Consider the following 14,651-nt stretch of genomic DNA (forward strand, 5'->3'; position numbering starts at 1 on the left):
GCTGGCAGTGGGAGCTGTCCTTTGGACAGTCACTGAGAGCACTCAAGAGTAACTACAAATAGAAGGGGGTTGTTGCCTAGCTCTTTGACGGTGTTTGAGTGTTAGTTACTGCAGGATGAGTGGCAGCACGGGTAAGACGTTCCCTCATTGCCTCTTTCTTGTAAAAGCTGTTAAACAGCTTTTGAATGTGCCTGCGTCATTCTTGGTTTGTTTTCTTTTAACTTGAGCTTGTTTCTCTTATCTCTGTGATTTCACTGCTACTGGGAGATCACTCTGTGCAAAGACTGATTTAATATATGGAGGTGGGTCTTCGGCTGGTGTAAATCAGCCCTTAATGATCTGAGAGTTTGACTGATTTACATCACATTTCGACTCAGTGTTTAGTTCCAGGATTAGAAACCCAAACAATTTATGTTGCTCCCATTTCACACTGGTTTACATAACAAATATTTTAGATCTCGATGAATCCTAATTTTTGGGTAAAGTTTTCAGTTACACCCGGGCAAATGCCCACAGTGTTATTGACCTTGGGCTACTCCAGACATTCCTTGCTGCATAAGTGAGTTCGAGGTCACAGGATCGTTGTTTTCTCCCCGTTCCTGCAGCTGGGAAGGAACCGACCGTGACTGGGAGGGAGTTGATTCTGTGGTGCAAGGGCACACGTGTGGCCATGGAAATCAACAGTGACAAAGAGGAGAATACACAAAGAGAGATAACTTTAAATAGAATTGTTTAAAGTTGTGGTTTGAAGGTGATGACTGAAAAGATGATTTGAATGTGATGCTATATGAAAGATAAGAGGCAATTTGTGCATGTAGGGTATGTTTGTCCTGGAGAGATGAAGTAGGATTAAGAGTATTTATATCCAACTTGAATTAGCTGACGACTTTAGAACAGAATATTTTGTTGACTGATAGAAACATTCAAAGAGATTGAATTCTAGTGCTGATGAAGAGCAAATCCAAGAGTTAACATGTAGGAAATGAGAGCACAGGTCTCAAAATCACATGGTGTTTTCAGGGGTCCCTGCTAACCTTCCCCCACCTCCCCTCTGGGCTGGTACAGGGTTTGTTAAGTTGCATTGTAACCAGAATGACTGAAATTATTACAGTTAGAAACAAAATAAGTGTCTTATTAAAGTGGATAAAGGAACTAAAGGCCTGAAAACCGGGCTTTTCTCCTGTTTAATCGAAGTACCGAGTTTTGACTCCTGTTTGCTGCTCTTGCAGAGTTCCAGCACCAGCAATACCAGTAGATGTTCTGTGTAAGCAGTAAGGGATATTTTAGATTTTTTTTTTTCTAAACACAAAATTCATGACATTAAAACCCAGTGTTTGCATTACTCTAGCATAAAAACTGGAATTTTAAACAGTCCAAATTCAGTGCAAAAAATGTGTCATGTACCAAACAGCATTTAAACAAAATTCTTCATACTATGCCATGCCCAGTTACTACGTGACTGCTAATGCAAATGCTGTTTCTTCAGAACCTTGAATTATATTATTCTTATCAGTGTTAGATGTCCAAATATTAACTTTGAAAATGTCAGAAGGTACACACAGTGAATATGATTTAATGATGCTGAGAAACCATGATATATTTAGAAGGTTTAAATTTTAAATTTATCTTAATTAAAACTAACCCTTATTGAATATGCACCAATTGGGGTTTTTTAACAACACTGCCTGTAGTTTTGCCAGTATTCTCAAATGACAGTGACATGTCATTTCAGCAAGCTTTTTTACAAGCATTGTTTTACTTTTCCTTTCAAGAAAGTTGTTTTCCTTGGAAAACAGAAGAATAAGAAAACCCAAACCAAACCAAGGGCATGGAATCATGTCAAACCTTTTTTTGACAGTTTGTAGGGTGACTGGTACTACTACTAAAGAACATGTGGGAGTTCTCCAGTGTTTTGTACACTAGCTGCAAGTTCATCAAGCTGTTTTCTTTTGATTCTCCCACAATAAAGAGATATGTACTGAATTTTACAATCAGTTCACTGGGCTTGTGTTACCACATGCAAGTTTTGTCTCTGAGTGCTGGGACTGGGAGCCTTCATTCCTTGCCTTGATTTCTAGTCCTGGTTCTTAAGGCAGTGGTGAGGAGCTGTATTAAAGGTAGCTGTTTGTTCAGGGTAACATCTGTTACGCCTAAAATTACGTGTTGAAGCACCAACAGGTAAGAAATGAGAAAATCTCAATGTCCAGTTGTGTGTCTGGTACTAATATGTCATATTCTACAAAATAACAAAAAAACCCAACCAAACAAAAAACACCACCCCCCCCACACACACCAGTTAGAATGATAATGAGTTTCCCCAACTGTGCAGGAGAATTGGGCATTTGCTAAGGCATTAGAAAGCAGGGGGACATGGGCACAGTCAGTCAAAATATGCTGTTGATCCGTGTCCTTAGGATGTGAATTTTTACTACTGGACTCAGTCCCAGAATTATTTGGCTCTGTTTTGTGTAACACAGAGAACTTCAGCTCTCTGGTCCTTGAACATTGAGCCCCACAGCATCACAGCTTTAGCTGGGTAACCCTGGCAGAAATGTCCAGTGCCCATTCCAGGAGTACCCGATGGCAGCAGATCCAGTGCAGAGCACTAAAATGCTGCCTGGCAGTGAAGCCATCAGTGCTCTTTGCTGTTTTATCAGGGTGCCAGAGGAGAAGGTGAAAATGCAGCCCTTGTGCAGTTCCCAGCACTTGAATGGAGTTTTTCCAGTAGGTTCTGAACTGTAGAGGATTGTGGGGTGGGAGCCTGCAGAGGGAAAAGGGAGGAAAGGGAAGGTACAGCAGGTATTGAACAGCAACACAGACTGGCGTGAATACAAATTAGCTCAAAGGTAGACCTGGGTAGGATCTTGAAAGTGATATAGATGAACCCCATAAAAATTCACTCTCAGTTTCAGAAAGGTTCTTTGAAAATCATTCCAGTGTAGAGGATATATTATTAACACTTCACTGTGAGAGCAAGAGCAGAAATACACAGATTTTTGAATAATTCTTCTGAGGACAAATTAAAAGATTTCTCAGGCTCCTCAACTAATCACACACTTATTTATTAAAAATCTATTTAAAGCATTCCATTGTTCTCCATAAATATGCATGTTTATTTTAATAAGTGCTTTACAGATTTATTTCAATTCTATCTGAAACCCTCTGGTGGCTCGAAAACTTCGTATTCAAGTCCAGGTGTACAGAAAACCCGGAATGTATTTCTAAGATGTGGTAGCATAGTTATTAACAGTATTATTAATGACAGCTATTTTTGTTGTTGTTTTTGATTGCCACAAGAGAACATAGAAGCTTGCAGCTGGGATTCTTTGAAGCAACGTTCCATTCCTTAGGGAGCTGTTATTTCAATAAAAACAATGAAATCAGTTAGCATAGGTAATAAAATAATTATAGTAATTTATTTTGGCTGTTAAGTGTTGAATCCCCTTAGCTAATCATCCACTTGAAGCTGTTACTCAAACTGCCCCAGTTGCTTTTGCCTTTGGGTTAATCACGAATTCTTATTCACTGATAAATGCATTTTTAATAGATTTCTGCAGTGCTTTTCTACCAGTGTTAATCTGAGCACTATCAATAGTATAATGTATTGTTGCCCAAAACTAGTAAAGGATATTTCCCACTGTCCCAGCAGGAACAACAACAGTCATTCCTTGACATCTTTGTACCTGGGTACAACTGTACTTGTTTCCAGTGAGGAAAAGCTGGTTGTTCACAAACATAAGAGAGTTTGTTCATCAGGTGTTCAGAAAACCCCGTGAGCTGCATTTACATCCTTCCACAGTAGTGCCCATCTTCCAGTACAGGGGAAGGCTGAAACCAATACAAATTGACCTCTTTGATTAATTTAAACTTTGTTTCATTTTGCTTAGTTGTGGCTCCCAATAATCCCCTTAAAATGACCAAAAGCAAAACAAACAAAGGACAATTTCTGTCTTAACTCAGAAATTGGAGTTAGTCTTGCTTAAGAGAAGGACTCTGGGTCTTCCTTTCTTTTATAGGGAAAGAATCCATGGAATCTATAAAAAGTCTGATTCCAACTCCTCCGTACAGAATGCCTAATTTTTTACAGATTTCGGGATGTCATCCTTCAGAATGTTTGTGCTGAAGTACTGGTGAATAAATTAATCACTATGTAAACTGACAACATTCAAACTCAGGCATCTCTAGAAAAAACACAATTTTTTGTGATTGAGCATCCTTTGCCTTGAACTGATTCAGCTCCTCATTTCCTCAGTCTAAGTTATTGGATGGAAGCTTTGAGTGACACAGATGAACACACATACCTGTAGGGTGAGATACTATCAACATGTCTATAAATGTATGATCTAAAATCAATTGAAATCAGTAAAAACTGTTCCAAACGCTCCATGAGACTTCCAGGCAGGTTTCATGGCCCATGGCCAGCAAGAGTTGACTAAATGACTAACTCCAAGTGTGTGAACAGCTCCGGAGGGGTTTGCCCTCGTACAAAACAGTTGCATTCCTTTTCTCAGAGCCGGAGCCTCACAAACAAGTGACAAAATGAAAAATCCCTCAGTGAAAAACTGTGTATCTGCAGCAACAATCTATATTGAAGTTGCTACTGCAATGGTAATTTTAGCTCCTTTACTACTGTATTTTATCTGGCAGGCCACAAAAAGCAACAGCTTCTAAGGCAGTAAATCCCCTCAAGGAAGAAAGCTGAGTTTTGATAGGAGTGGAAAAGAGATTCTAGGATTTGGGCAATCCAGAATGTGGTTTCTTAGATGGTCGTAAGGGTTTGGAAAGGTTGGCAACTTGTGGGGAAGGTGTTTGGGATGGCAATTATTGGGGGTTTCTGTTTGTTTGTATTTTGCTTCGTTATTGTTAAGAGCAGTGAGTGTTTTCAGGTGGTTTCACTGCCTGGAACTCCTGAGAAGTGAAGGGACAATGACTCTGAACCCAAGTACAAACCATTGGCTCAGCCTGAATATTTTAAGGGAAAAATAATCCTCTTGTGAGGTGTGTCCACATTTGCATTCCAATTAAATTTTAAATAATCCTCAAAAGTTGAGCAAAATCTGTGGTAGATTCTGCCAGAATTGATATGTCAGTGGAACCGTCCTCTAGATCTTAAATACTGATTTAAAACTCAGGATTTGGGGAAGGCCATTGTTTAGGGATTTTGATATCCACATTTCTTTTTAAAGGGTTTTTGTTTTGGTTTGGTTTTGGAGGTATTTAAATTAACTTCCTTTGGGAGTTTCAGTCAGGGAGTGCAAAGGATGCAAACTCTGCGTTGCATCATTTCATCCCTTTAGGGATCACATTTTACTCCCAGTGAAGCACCAAAAATTGCCATCTTGGATGAAAAGAATTAAAATATGTTCATAAGATACTTTGACAATTCCTATAGACTATAATGATGAGTGTTTTGATAAAAATGTTCTCTTGAAGGAAAACCTTTAAAATATATTTATTTTGTTTGTGCAAGGCTTTAATGGATGAAAAATAGATTTGTGAGTTTTTGTTTGCTTGGGTTTTGTTTTTTTTTTTTTTTTTGCATTTCTGACAGCTAATACCTACTGTGGAGGATTCTTTCTCTTTATCATGCCTCTAAATCTATTTTTCACTTGGTAGAGGCAATGTCAAGGTCTCTTTTAACATGCAGGTGGGGCAGCAGTGAGATTACATGGCTATTGCCCCCCATGAATGAAATCTGCAAAGCACAGTTTGAGATCACCTCTAACATGAAAAGCAAACTAAAGATATTTTTTCTGCTCAGCTTTATAACCCTTATAAAGAAAAATGGGGCATCATACTTCTAGTCAAAGTTACTGTAAATGGTCTACTAATTGTGCTTTTTACTTAATTAAATGTGAATAATGAAGACCTAAAATTTCTTGGAAATGTAAAAAACTCTTCCAGTATTTATTCAAAAAACCGAAATTTAAAGTCTAATGTGATAAACACAGGTATGATTAAATTACAGTAATGTTAGTAATTTATTTGACTTCTTTGAGAATAATAAAAATTTAAATACATGGACAATTGTCCATTACTTTAAAATATAATCTGGTCACTTTAATAGTTTACAGAATGCCTTTCATGTCCAGTTATTTAATTTTTAATTTTATTGGATAGAAAAGTGCAGGGGTTTATTTACTCTGCAGTAGCAATACAAGTGGCAAAAATGAAGTTAATCACACATTATGCCATGGGTTTCTTAAAGCCTCTGCTCTGGAGATCATTTGATTTTTGAGCATCACAGCTTTCACATGTATGAATTTAAAAAGGCTTGAAAATATACTCAAAAATATCGTATAGAGGGGAAATAAATAAGATGACAAGAAGTGCTGGTTTAGAGGTTGAACTTTGTGAGGAGAGTTTCATGTTGTGAAGCAGCTTGTTAATGGGTTTGGCTGCTTTTGTTCATCAGTGCATAGTTCAAGGTTTCCTTTAAACCTTAGACCTTCTTTATTTTCTATTCTGATTAACGTTGGAAAGGCAGTAGTAGGAGAAATGTGAGTTTGCAGGCCAGAGAGTGTGTTACTGTGTGGTCAGTTTAGGGATATCACTGTATGAAATCTTCCATTACATAAATTAGAACAAAGGTTCTCTGAGCCCGTGGTCAGACAGTGCAGTACCCACAGACTTTTTCAATCACCATGAAGCTTTTCCTCTCTTAAAATGCAGCAAAATCTGTTCACTTAGAAGCAAGAAAAAAATTTCTGTAAGTGATGGATTTAACACACTGGATAACCTTTTCATTAGACAATTATGTGTTTCAGGCCATGGGATATGAAGTGTATATTTTTTGTAGTACGTTTTCAGATGTCAATGACCCTATTTCATGGAATATAAGTCACACTGTGAATTTAAAGATCTGAGGAAAATCAATAGATGAGACATTGAAGACTCTTATATCAACTGAAAATATTTTTTGTGGTTTTTTTTTCCTCCCTCTTTTTTAATCTTCTCGCTGAAAGCTCAACCCAAACATCAAAAAACATTGAAAGACTTGGATAATAATTACTAGAGTCTTGGATTTTACTGTAAAGAGCTTTTGTATCCTAGCAGTATTTGAAGTCCTAATCCACTAGGTACAATACTTTTGGGTAAAACACCAGCAATGTGAGAGAGAGTTAATCCAGGGAGCAATAAAAAGTATTGCTTGACATCAATATTGAAACCCTTCTCTTACCTTCACCATCAATAAAATCCAAACCATACACACATAGCTCATGTTCAACTAAGTCATTATCAGAATTACATTTATAACTACATGTGTGTATTTAGTAAGGGAGATGTTTTTCCAAACATTCCTTTTATTAGTTTTTTAATCAGAACTGATGAAACTGGACTATCCTTTAATATGTTCTCCCTATAATTCCCAAACAGCCACTTTGTTCCTGTCTGTTTCTCAGCTTTCCCACAGACTTGAAAGTTCAATGTTGGACACTTGAAATGTTCAGAGCAAGCCCCATTCTCACAAGTGCATGATCAGGCATAAAAACACACGTTTCTCAGAATGGAAAAAAAACCCCTGGCTCACCATAGGCACTGATTATATGTAATCCAACAGGTTTAATCCTGAAAAAAGATGCCATTTAGCAATACTTTAGTGATTGTAGGGATACAATTTTATATTCCCTTATTAAAACTGTTCAGGATTTGCAAACAGCCACAGCTTTGGAGTTCTCTGCTTAATTCTCTCCTGTGCTTGGATACAAAATATGGAAGTTGCTTTGATAGTGAAACATGAGAGGAAATGAAAAAATACAACAAAGTAGAACAACAGCCCCAATCAAACCATCACGCATTTCAAGGACACTTACCTTGCCACTTAGTCAGAGTTAATAATCATTTAACCTTTCTGAATGAACAAAACACCAGAAAAAAATGGCAATTCTTAATGCAATATAAATTTAAACAGAAAATTATGACAAATCAATCAGCACTGGTATGCAGAGTAAATATTTATCAAATAATATTCATTCAGTTTGTTTCTACTCAAGCAGAGCGGTGCACAAAAAATGGTAAGAATTCATCTTCAGGCTATGTTCAGCTTAATGATACATGTGAGAGTGACTGTGCATCTCCAAAATTGCTGACAAGGTAGTTAAAAAGTTAAAACATTCTGTTAAACCAAGCACAGGTCTCAGAATGGATTGGCAAAGCATTCTGAGTCCTAAGTTTGCCTGGGCTTTTTGTGTGGTCGGAAGAAACTCTTCCTATTTAACTTTCGGCTTTAATAAAGTTCTGCTCTCAGGTGCTTCAGACACTCCCTCAGGGGCTGTGGATTTCTGAAAGCCCATGAGAGGCACAGGCAGGTGCTGGTGCTGCCTAACAGGCCACGCTGGGAACTCTGGAGAACGTGGATTGCTACAAAACAATTGTAGGACACACAGAGTTTAGTGCTGCACGTTCTTCCAGCTGAGAATTTATAATGCAAAATTTCCTTTCTGGGACTCAAGCTGTATAATGTAATAAAAAGATGCCCTGGATTTGGAAGTGTCATGAAGAACAGCCTGAGCATCGGATAGAAGTGGATGATATTAAGGAGGAATATCTCAGACAACTCTGTGAATGAGAGAACTGTGACCAAGGAAGATGAAGTAACTTGCTGAAGGTCAGAGTAGGACTCTTCTCCCTGTGCATCATCTCTATGTGACACTCCTCACATTTCCTAAATTTTTATATGCCCCAATTACCCACTTTTGCTTATTCAGTTGACCTAATAACATCTGGATACTTTTCAGTATTGATTGGTGTAAGTGGGGCTTAGTGGCAAAATCGTTATTTTTTAATCTTGGAACTGCCAGCCTTTACTAATCTAAGCTGAAATTCAGTTTCTTCAATTAAGGGCTGCCATTACTAATTGTTTTTAAATGTTGCTTGGATGGTTCTAGTTCAAAAAGTTTAGTTGTTCAGCAATATTTTATAGTTCTACACTCTTAGTAATTAATTAAAACTCTATGTTCTGAGACGTGACCACAGCGAGAAAAGGGAAAATCCTGGAACAGAACTGGAACTCGAATGATAACTTTCAGAAAATAGTGGCTCGATGGCTTTCTGTGCTGCACAGGAGCTGCATCTTTCTGTCCATTCATTTTGTGCATTAAACCGAGCCGAGCATTTTGGGCATGAAAGGGGTGGCAGGCAGAGCTGAGTTTGCCTGCCTGCCTGCCATCTATTCACGCAGCTCTGGAGGAAAGGTCACGTAAGGATAATATGTCAAAAGGGTATAATTAAGATTCAGAAAGATTAATACCTGTGGTATTTAGTGAAATTGCCTTCTAGTGGAATGCTCATCTATTACTTTGATATTTAACATTTCTGCTGTTAAAATGTTAGTGCTTGTAAAAGTACAAAATTGGCAGCAGACATTTGGTTTATATACTCTTTTCATACCAAAAAAGAACCCCATAGGAGAAGCAATCAGATGGGGTTCTTTTTTTCACGGGGATTCTTCTGTGTAAGTTTTTCACTATTTCCACTATAAATTTGTATCTGGTGAGGTTATTTGAGGGATGTCAATCAGTTTGACAAGCGGTGTCAGTTTGGGAGGGTGGAGGAGAACACGCCAGTAACTGTATCTGAGATGTGTGGAACGGTCTCCAGTGAAATGAGAATGATACATCTGTAGGATGAAGAGGAATAAATGTTATTTAATTCAACATGAAGAGAAAGATCTCTTTAACATGATTCAGCACATACTTAATCCATAATTGAAAGCAGATGAGTAGCCTCACTGGAGTTTGCGCTACGTAGGAGCTGCAGTTCCTCCAACCATTCCAGTTACTACACAAACACATAAAAGATGGCACACTTCCCAAAAAGTTCAGTTAAGGTGAGAAGACTGGTGCAAACTGACACCACAAAGCAGGTAAAGTTAAAGCAGTAACTAGACAGGTATCAACAGAATGAAGGCATAACTTTTTTTTTCCATACTAATTATGAACATTACAAATAGGGCTTTTTTTTATGCATTTCCTTTAAGTGTAAAAATAAATGCACAGTATGCTGCTGAAAATTATAGCACAACAAACTGGAATGAAAACGGGCATTTTTTCCCTAGAATTCTTGTCCATTTTTTAATCTTGAGTTTCTAAAATAAATGGAAATTTCGCTTTATTGCGAAACAGATCCTGCAAGACATTTACATGAATCATCCTTCTACAGATGGAGCTGATAATTAAGTGAGTCATAGGTAGAGAACTTTTAGATTTAGTCAGTAAAACTTCTACATGACTTTGCTACAAGTTTAACAAGTCAAAGTTTAGAGTACTGGCAGTACTAAATATGCTCTGTGACACTAAATATGCTTGTATGACACAACATGTGTGGCCACTAAATTAAAAAATTCCCATTAGTGTAACAATAGGATCTTAATTTGCATTCCAAGCAAGGAAATTCAGAACTGTCACTGACATCACCACTAAAGTCATGTAAGGGTTTACAAGACGACAGCCCAAAATTTCTACACTTCTGAAAAGAGTATAATTACTGTGAATGTCATATTACTACTTCATGCATTTAATTGTGGGTTCACTTTATTTACAAAATTACAAGTACGTTTAGTTAGTGTAATTAACTGTAATTAGTGTGTGTCTGTCCATCTTGGCCTGGGCCTGACTGTGCTTCAGCTGAGCACAGATGGAAGTTCAAAAGTTCCAGAACACTTCTGCTATAAAGGAACTTTCCTTAGACATATTCCAAAGCTTCGGAAAGACCTTTGTACTCAGCTGTCATGTAAGAAAATAATTCATCTATTGGTAGAATTTTAATTTGTTCTTGTACTGGGAAGAAGTGTTCAGTCTTCTAAAACTGAAATACAACTTCTGATTTCTCCTGTGATTCTGAAAGCTGGATAAAGGTATGATAATTACTTCACATGATCACATCATAAGCCTTAACAATGCATTTAATAAACAGCTAAGATGGATGTAGGCTAGACAAGGTGCTGTAGGAATTCAGAAGACAACATCTTAAACATTTTCAAAAAAGTGCATTATTTAACTTACTGCAGGTTTCATTGTGGAAACTTGATGGTTGAATATTGTGTGATAATAATTTATTTTTCTGATCATTGAAAGCAGATGGGAAATCAGCAACCAAAACAATTACTTTGATGTCTCTTAAGACTCTGACAAAGCTAATAACTTTGTATTCACTTAAAAGACAAGGTTATCCCTCAGGCTATTTTGAGAAGAATGTGCTGTTTGTTCACAATTGTGCTGCAAAGGCTCAGGGGCCAGAAATATGGTGGTGTTTGGGTTCCTTGTTTGCTGGGGTTTCATATTTGAGTATATTGTCCTACTGGGTCTGTTAAAATTACTCACACACCAGTTTGTGGGATCACACCCAAAGGTTTTTTCTGGTTTGTGCAGTTGCTGTGGATGTTAGAGTCTAGACTCACTTCGTTCTTCTGTATCTTCAGATGAATCTCGCTGTAATCTGCAGGTCTGCTCTACATGTTAAGAATTGCAATGCAATGCAATTCACTGCACTCACCACTGCCGTGAGTCTGCACTTTAAAAAGTGGATTATACTTAGGGTTGCCTTCAGACCTACAGCTGCTGCTTCCAAAGGAGTCTTCCTGAGCCCACAGATGACTTGGCAAGGCTCAGGAGAAGTTTCCCGTTAAGCAACAGGATGTTGTTTTGTGACTGCGAGGCACTGCTTAGTTTAAAATGCATGGGAGTTACTTATGCATCTGTTGTGGTTTACTGGAAGAAAGTAACAAAAAGGGAATGAGTATTAAGGGCTAAGAGAAGAGTGAAAGGAGAGAGTAAGCTGAGAAATGGGAGAGATGGAAGTTTGGCATAAATGCAGGTGTGCTGTTCAGGGTTCTTGCAGCTGGGTGTAATGGAGTGTTGTGACTGCTGAGGCTGCAGTGGAGATCACGGCTGAATGGGCAGAAAAGGTGGGAAAATACCAGGGCTGGGGTGGGATGAGGGATCAGCTCGAGCTGGAAAAGGCCAAGGCAATCGTTAGAGCTCAAAGTAAGTTACAAGTGATGGGTGCTGAAGATTCAGGGAGGGTTAAAGGTTTTGCAGCCCTGCTTGCTGCCGTTTATGTCAGTAATTTTGGAACACAAAGGACAGACAAGCATGGGGCCGTTGCCTGGAAGCTCTTCTGGACTCTGTGTTACCCCAAGAGTATAAAAGGCCAGACGTGCCTTTTCCTTTCTACTATGGGACAGAAATGTTGGAGCTGACTCAACACTGTGCCACCCTGGAACTGCCAAATGCACACAGTAAAGCAAATCTTCAACAAACTTGTTGAATTTTACTTTAATTTGTCAGCATCTGATGGGAAAATAATAAAATAGACTGGACAAAACTGAAACAAGAAAGGTTTAAGTTTCATTCAGTCTCTTGAGCAGAATTTCCCTTGAAGAGGGGAGTTCAGTAAGGACTGAGAAAGCAGTAAAAAATGTCTTTATTTTAGCAAATTTGATCTCTCTGAGAAGTAGCTAAAATAGAAACTCAAGCTGAGTTTTTAATTGCCAGATATTTGCAGAACAACAATAAGTTCTGTAAGTACACCTGCTGGGGTAATGGATTTTTTCTTGCCCTTCCTTTTTAAGCAGAAACAAGAGATACTATCCCAGGCATCTCAGCCATTTAACATCAGATATGCTTTACCTGCACAAGCCCAGGTTTTCCATCTATGCAGCAACTACTCTTTGAATTACTTGAGTACTGGCTGGTTTCTCATTGCCTCTCTTACCTACTTAATTAACCAGTTGTGTCACTTAGCTCGTTATAAACCTTTTTTTTTTCTCCTTTCTTTCTTTCTTTGTGGCAACAAAGGCAATTACATTGAAGACTTAAGAAGCATGCAGAGCATTTTTGTCACTCATGAAGGCACGATTTGCCTTTGTAAACTGCAGGTATCAAAGCAGCTTTTCTATTCTGTTTGGACGCTCAGCGTAGTAACAGGGGGATAAGAGGCAGCTGTGCTTCAGACCACATGAGGTAATTTGCAGACACATTTTAATTGCCTTTTAGAGAGCATGAAGGAGTTCCAAATAGTCTAATGAGTTCCAGCAAACACCTGTGAAATGCTTTTAGCCCACCATGTAAAACAGAAATTTAGAAAGGAATCAAGCCCAAGTCTGGCATGTGTATCCTAATGGAGGTTAGAGAGGAAAAAATGGGCTTTCTTAAGTATTCACCACATCCTCTGAGGAGGAAATGAAGCAGACAACAAACCAGTTTAGATTTTCGTACCAACAGTTAGAGAGACAAATTTCAGGACATGGTCTTTGTAGAACAGTTTCTGTAGGAGCCTGAGGAGCAGAGGCTTGTTCGAGGTTGAATTATAAATAGTTTCAGTGTATAAGTCTATTTTTAATCATTGTGTTGTAACTCAGCAAAGCAGTCATGGTCCACCTTAACTTCAAGTGCAGGGGACTGTACCCACTTCAGTCAGAGCTGTTCTGGAGAGCTTTTGCTTCCCTGGGGCTTAGAAATGAGTGGAATCTCACTGTAAGATCCTGCAAATGAGTTAACACTGATTGTATGTATGCCTATGTAGTGTCTGTATGCAGGTATTTCTGTTGGAATTGTGGATTGAAACCCTCTAATGGTAATGAATTTGATGTTTATGCTCCATATTTTAGCAGTTTAATGGAAATAGTCGATCCTTTAAGTGGAGCTGTGGATGACATGAGTTACTTACCCCTGTTACCCTTCAGCTCTATCAAATACAACTTATCACCCCCATCAAGAGTGTCTGGAAATTTTGCATGTGCAAAGACATGAGATTTTTCCAAGCTGATTGTTCAGAGAAAATGCCCAGAAATTTGGAAAAATTATTCCAAACCCAATACATTTGTAAACCCAGGGAAGGGAGACACTGTGGACATTGTCATGGGGTGGCTTGTTTTTCAGCACCTATATTAGGAGGATTTGCAGAGGGAAACATTTCTGAGATTTCTTTCCTTGCCATTTAAAAAAGGCTTAACAGGAACTGCCTTTTTGCCTCCAAGAAACCCAGCAAGTTGATGGAAGTTATATAAGTTGTACATTAAACATACAGTGGAAGAATATCAATTTGACAAGAAAAAGTGTACGTTTGACACTTTGCATTTCATCATTTGAACTTGCAAGAGTAATTTGTGGCATGCAGTAATGTTGTCTTAGGCCTCTTTGGAAATGTTATGGTTCTCAAATGATGAGAAGGCTGAATGTTTGGCTTTAGAGAGAAAGGAAGGAAAGTTTGCTGTTTGAATGACATGAATGAAATGACAGTTCATCTCTAGAATAAGACATTGTGCTGTGAGGCTGCTGTATCATTACTTCCTTAGCAATGAAAAATTCCATTAAAAATAATCTCTCTTGCACATTTTTGCCATAACATGTATTCTTCCTCACTGGCAAGGGCAAAACTGTTCAGGGTGTAGGAGCTGAAGGAAAGGCTTTATGTGTACAGTGCGTGGTGTTGCTCAGCAGAGATACCAAACTGAGGGAGAAAGCGAGGAACATCCATTCCTCTCCTCTGATTAATCCCTCAGGATTAGGAATTTCCTCTGTTTTTCAGATGAAGTTCAGACATGAGCTGGAGATAAAGTAATCCATTTTTAATTTCTGATGCAGTAGAGGCAGATTTGAGAAAAAAAGCATTTCCCTATCATGCAGAAATTATACAATGCCTTAGATCTG

General features: G+C 38.2%; 1 long non-coding RNA gene across 2 annotated transcripts in view; it reads left to right on the plus strand.

Annotated features, from left to right (window-relative positions):
• Positions 1-14,651, plus strand: part of LOC114067276 — a 214,759-nt gene that overhangs the window by 103,840 nt on the left and 96,268 nt on the right. Inside the window, exon 1 of one of the 2 annotated variants that reach the window (XR_003573366.1) lies at positions 11,419-11,500. The exons of the other annotated variant lie outside the window; for it this stretch is intronic. This is a non-coding gene — a long non-coding RNA (uncharacterized LOC114067276). Of the gene's footprint in view, positions 1-11,418; positions 11,501-14,651 lie in introns of those variants that run through there. 2 annotated transcript variants of the gene reach the window in all.

This window comes from Empidonax traillii, unplaced genomic scaffold, assembly GCF_003031625.1.
Source record: "Empidonax traillii isolate 1590-97213 ecotype Southwest subspecies unplaced genomic scaffold, ASM303162v1 scaffold22:size5013007, whole genome shotgun sequence".
NCBI classification, from domain to species: Eukaryota; Metazoa; Chordata; class Aves; order Passeriformes; family Tyrannidae; genus Empidonax; species Empidonax traillii.